General features: G+C 39.1%; 1 pseudogene; it reads right to left on the bottom strand.

Annotated features, from left to right (window-relative positions):
* Positions 1-5,849: 5,849 nt before the first annotated feature.
* LOC123952466 lies at positions 5,850-6,365 on the bottom strand (annotated as a pseudogene).

Genomic DNA, 6,365 nt, shown 5'->3' with positions numbered 1-6,365 from the left:
TTCTTTATTGATATATTTGGATTTCTTTCTCTTTATTCTTTGCATATTTACAAATATTTTATGATTTGTGGTTACCATTAGGTTTATATATAACGTCTTCTTCATATAGCAGTCTGTAATTAAGTTGATGGTCATTTAAGTTTGAACCCATTTTTTTACTCCTGTCCTCCCCACATTTTAGGTATATGTTGTCATATTTTATATCCTTTTATTCTGTGAGTTCCTTGACTGTTTTTTAATAGAAATATTCATTTTTACTATTTTTGTGTTTCCTACCCTCATATTGTCACTTTTGGTCTTTTTTTCCCACTCAGAGTCCCTGTTTGTATTTCTTCTAGGGCTGATTTTGTGCTTATGTACTCCTTTAGCTTTTGTTTCTGCAACTCCTTATTTCTTCTTCTATTTTGAAAGTTAACCTTGCTAGATAGAGTATTCTTGGCAGCAGATTTTTCCCGCTCAGTACTTTGAATATATCATGCCAGTACATTCTGGTTTGGAGAGTTTCCACTGAAAAATTTGATAGCCTTATGGGTTTTCCCTTATAAGTAACTGTATTCTTTTGTCTTGCTGCTTTTAGGATTTTTTCCCTCATTGCTACATTTGTCAGTTTAATTATAATATATCTTGGTGTGGATCTATTTTTGTTGATTTTGCTGGGGTTTCTCTATACCTCCTGGATCTGGATATTTGTTTCTTTCCCCAGATTAGGGAAGTTTTCAGCTACTAATTCTTCAGATAAGTTTTCTGTCTCTTTTTTTCTCTGTTCTTCTGGGACTCCTATAATAGGAATGTTACTGTGATAGAGTCCCTGATTTCCCTAAAACTATTCTCTTTTGCATAATTCTTTATTTTGTTCAGCCTCATTGCTTTCCATTACTCTGTCTTCTAGCACATTAATTCATTCCTCTTCTTCCAACCTGTTGTTTATTGCATCAAGTGTGTTTCTAATCTCAGTTAGTATGTTCTTCATCTGTTTCTTTTTTAAGTCTTTTATCTTTGTCATAAGGGTCTCATTGATAGTCTATTCTTTTCTCCAAGTCCAGTGAGTATCCTTATGATCATTGCTTTAAATTCTCCATGAGACATGTTGTTTATACTGTTTTGCTTAGATCTCTGACTGTGCTCTTATCTCGTTCTTTGACATGAGGTATATTCCTGTCTTCCCATTTTGTCTAAGTCTTTGTCTGCATCTCTGTGTTAGAGAAGCCAGTTATGTCTCCTACTCCTGAAAGTAATGGCCTTATGAAGAAATGGTCAGGGCCTAGTGCATCAGGGATTATCTCCAGTGTGTGCTGCCTGCACGCTGCTCTTGTGTTCTGGTTATTCTATCCTTCAGGCCAGTCATGTGGAAACTCTCTTTGCTATATGTGGGCAGTGTTTCATCCCTGGCCTGAATATTACAATTTTTAACTAGGTATCCACTGGTCTCCTTGTGAAATGAGGGAACGAAGGCCATGTAAAATTTTCTGGTCAGGAGACATGGTAGGGGTAGGTTTTTGTGCTGGTCTTCTAGGGGAGGAGACCCACTGACTAGGACTGAGGAAAGCTTGATTGAGAAGGGCAGTCCCACAAGAGTGCAGGGGGTAGAGCTTAGTGTAAGTAACTTCAGGCTTTAAGACTCTCTGCCTTCAAGAACTTACAAAATTCAGTCCCTCTCGCTTTCCAAGCCAATAGCTATGGGGAAACATTCTCTTAGTATGTTCCCCTCTGTGCTCCTCTCTCTCACCCTTCTCCATGACTTTGGCTCCCTCCCCTCCACAGCACCCGTGATCCATTTCTCCTCTAAACCAGGTCTCCACACTTCCTACCTTCTTTTTAGCTTCTCTAGCTTTAGTTGTGAACTTTGTTTTGCCAGGCTTCAGGTCAATTTCTGGGGTATTCAGGATGATTGGTACCTATCTACTTGTATTTGCAACACCAAGCAAGCCTAGAGCCCTCCTACTCTGCCACCATCTTCCTCCCCTCTCCCTCTGGTAAGAATTGACTGGCTTTTGCCAGTTTTCTCAGGATCTCATCTGCAGGCTCTGGTATCTATCAAAATTCAGCAAAGTTTCCATTAATTTTAGTTTTTATTTCCTCTTGGCTGTTTAAAGAACTATCATGGCAATGTATCAGAAAATTCCTCAAGAGTACCATCAATACTAGGAGGGACCCTATGGAGTCCTCCTTCAAGGACAGATATGGAGGGCCAGTGACTTGGTGGACTTTTATGATCTTGTTGTGTCTTCAGAGTGGAAAGACAACTCAGGATTACTAAAATAAATGCTTTTTTTTTTAAAGGAAGAACAGGGGCACCTGGGTGGCTCAGTGGGTTAGGGCCTCTGCCTTCGGTTCATGTCATGATCCTGGCGTCCTGGGATTGAGCCCCACATCAGGCTCTCTGCTTAGCGGGGAGCCTGCTCCTCCCTCTGCCGCCTCTGCCTGCCTCTCTGCCTACTTGTGATCTCTGTCTGTCAAATAAATAAATAAAATCTTTTAAAAAAATTTAAAAAAATACAAAGGAAGAACAAGAGGAATCATAGGCATTAATGTCAGTCCTTTATTTTAGATTGTTTTTATATCTTTAATTTTTCATTAGCCATTTGCAATGAAACTTTCTATAAAGCTATTTTGGAATTTTGAAGCGTTTTGGAGGCTTCTACATGCCAATTAAAATAGGTATCCCATTCTCCTTGTTGATTTGGGAGCCCTTGCTTTGAAGATCACTTCTTAAATGAATGATCTTGTCTAACTGAATCATTTCTCATACTTGCCATTGTAATTTTAGATTGAGGGCTGGCAGGTTGGCAGGACCCTAGCTACAAATGGAGTTTAACCCATATTTCTGTCCAACCACATACTGGGGCCCCCATCTTGACAGTTACCAAGCCAAGTTCTTGGGACTCAAATTTTAGTAAGATTTTGCCATTTTTATAGAAATCTACAGCTTCCAAGACTACAATTATTAGGTATAAAATAAACAGTTGTGCTGGAAGGTGGCATGTTCAACTCTTTGGAATAAAGGGTCTCATTTCTTTAGCTAAGCCTTGGGGTCTCTCAGAGCCAAATTAATGTCTAAGAGGAGCATGCCACTGACTTGGGGATCGTGTGGTGTTTTACAGTATACTTTACTGCATGGGAATTTTCTTGAGGTTGGTGGGTGACCTAATGTCAAGCTAACGTAGTCCATGACCAAATTATCTTAACACAGAAGTCTGAGTTAAATGGTTAGCACTCTCACAGCTTTTAAGTCTTGAATCATGCCCACTAATTTTATTTACACAAAACAAGATGAACATGAGCACATCAACACAGCAGTAACCAAAGAGATGTTACTGTGGACTGGACAGTAGAGGCCTTGAGTGTAACACCAGCAATTGTCAATATGGAACTAGGGACTGGAGAAAATATCGAACCAGCAAACCCAAACAAATGGGGACTGCAAACTGAACCACCAATAATTCCTAATGTGGAATCTGGGGACTGAACCAAGAGCTGATGTTTCCAATCAAATGGGGGAACTACAGACTTAATCTTGGGTTAGGTTCCAGGTGGAACCATCTGCCAGCATAAGCTGACATGCTAAGCCCTGGACTGGAAAGCCAATTAGATTGTGAGCTCTAACAATAGGAGGCTCTAACAATAGGAAAGTATCTTCACAAACCAGGTACATTTTTCATTCAAAAGAACATTCCCCAAAATGTTTTTGAAAAACTTTGCCCATGAGAGTTTCATCAAGTCAAGAGTAGAAGGAAACAATTTTTAGCATCATCTTGTCCTATATTCTGTCACAAATGCCCAGATACCTCCTATTAGCAATGATGATATTCCTAATATTCTTAGAGATTACTCTTGGTTTCAAATAGGAGATCTGATTTGGGTTGCAAGTAACCAGTAAGCCTGTCAGACCAGCTTAGAGAACAAAGAGAATTATTAAAAGGAAACGGGGTGTCTAATGGACTCCAAAGTCAGGGTTAGAACCTGGAACTGGTCATCAGAACCTTCTGAAAACACATGGTTTCTGTCCTCAGTTCCCCTCTTTATAGATGTCATCATTCTTTTCTTTCTGTAGATACACTTCTTTGCTTCCCCATATGTGTAGTTAAATGTACATCACTGTAAACCAGCATGTGAATTCATCATGCTGTATTCAAGACACCAACAGAAAGATACTAGCATTTGTAAATTTCAATTTCAAATTACTAAAAAGCAGAATTTGATTGCCCAACTTGGGCCAGGAGATCCAATCAGCAGATACAAGTCACTGGTAAAAAACTGAAATGGGGTCTCTATGAGCCGAAGGACAGTTCTCGGAGAAGCACTGACAATGCAAAAATTACATCTTTTTCAGTAAGATATATGATTTCCACCTAACAAGAAATCATGAGTGTGCATTATATGTTGTAAGTATCCTTTCACACTCATCTAGGTGACATTGCGTTCAGTTGTATGGGAGCACCATAATTTCAAGAAATTCCCTATTATTGAAATTGCAGTTTTTTAGTTTGCTGTTTTTAATAGTCAATACTTTAATGACCATGCATATCATTAACTCTTTCCATATGCTCTGATAATTTCCTCAGGTTGTATTTTTCTGACTAGATTTGACAGATCTGAAAGTTTAGAAAGCTTTTAAGTCTTTTGATATATATTAGAATATTATTTGATCTTATGTATTCAACTTAATAGTCCCTGAATTCAAGGTCCTTGTATCCTATGTCCTCTTTTCATTTTCTCCAGCAAGTTTCAAGCTGTAGAGCACATTGTAGAGATTAAATTAACATTTGTTAATTAACTGACAAACTTCACAAGTGAATATGTGTGATGTGGTTGGGGAAACACCAGATTGAAGTATATGAAATTTGTTTAACACACAAATAGGGATATTAATTGTTAATAACTTAGACATTGTAAATTGGAATTTGGTGCTTGGAAAAGGACACACACTAAAAATGTTTGAAATTTTTGCACTAACGCAATTCATTTGATTGACCAGAGGGAATAAAGTACCCAAGGTGTCATCTTGAACCATTATTACCCTGATATGTAGCAAGAAGATACATGTTCCTCCTTTCTATATTTAGAATGACACTGTGGCACCATCCAACTACCCAAATATCTATTCTCCCCTTCTTTTTTTTTCTTTCCCAGGAGTTTTCTATTATTTGACTGACAGAACAAATAAAACCAGGCAGAGAAGTCCTCAAGGAAATGAGTGTCACGTTTCATTGTTTGTCTAAGCATTTATTAGATTTTCTTTTAAAAGATAATAGACATTTATTTTTATCACAAATGCAATCCAGATGTGAATAAATGTATTATCTTTTAACATCTCCCTTTGCCCATGTTCCTTAATTTTTTTTTAAAGATTTTATTTATTTATTTGACAGACAGAGATCACAAGTAAGCAGAGAGGCAGGCAGAGAGAGAGGAGGAAGCAGGCTCCCTACTGAGCAGAGAGCCTGATGTGGGGCTCGATCCCAGGACCCTGGGATCATGACCAGAGCCAAAGGCAGAGGCATAACCCACTGAGCCACCCAGGCACCCCAAATTCCTTAATTTTTTTAATAAACTTTTTTTTCAAGATTTTTATTTATTTATTTGACAGGGAAAGAGAGAGAGGGAGGGAGCATAAGCAGGGAAAGCAACAGGCAGAGGGAGAGGGAGAAGCAGGCCCCCGGGATCTGAAGACAGCCGCTTGATTGACTGAGCCACCCCACATTCCTTTAAATAGAAAAAAGAGTGTCTCTTCAAAGTCTATTTGGCATAGCTGTTCCACCTGTGGTTTTAAAAACAGACTGTAACTTACCTTCTGAAATTCTTTCTTGAACTATAGCTCATTCTGTTTAAAAAATCTTGGGGAAGAAGTCCTATTGATATTGTCAATGATCTCCAGATAGTGAGGATGGTAACTTGGCTGAAGGCAACTAAGAGGAGCCTTCAGCAAATTGAGGACCACTGGGAAATTGTGATGAGGCAAATCTTGTCAATAAGATACCAGCACCTTCAATTAAAGCTAGGAGAATGCTACACATTGCAGCTGACCCAGCCATAGCCACTGGTCCATTTCTTGCTGCCAGTGTGTGTCCTGATAAGGCACCACTTGTGACGGAGTTCCAGGGATCTTCTTTCCCTCTAACTTGAACCGTACTGCAGTCAGTCATGGAAAATAAACCTCCCCAAACTGCAAAGCTACCTCCCAACCACCAGCCCTGGTTTTAATATCTGCCAAATTCCCTCACAGTCTGTGGTTTACTCCCATTGGAGAATTGCAAAAATCCTTGATTGTCTGAGAGGTCCCACCACCTATGTTGCCCATTGTAAAGGACTCCACCACAGTCATCCACAATTCGCCAAGAGCAAGGTTCTCAGGTGTACTCCTCCAT

This window comes from Meles meles, chromosome 11 (assembly GCF_922984935.1).
Source record: "Meles meles chromosome 11, mMelMel3.1 paternal haplotype, whole genome shotgun sequence".
NCBI lineage: Eukaryota > Metazoa > Chordata > Mammalia > Carnivora > Mustelidae > Meles > Meles meles.
Note: the sequence above shows the minus strand (reverse complement) of the source record. Positions and strands in the feature narration are given on the sequence as shown.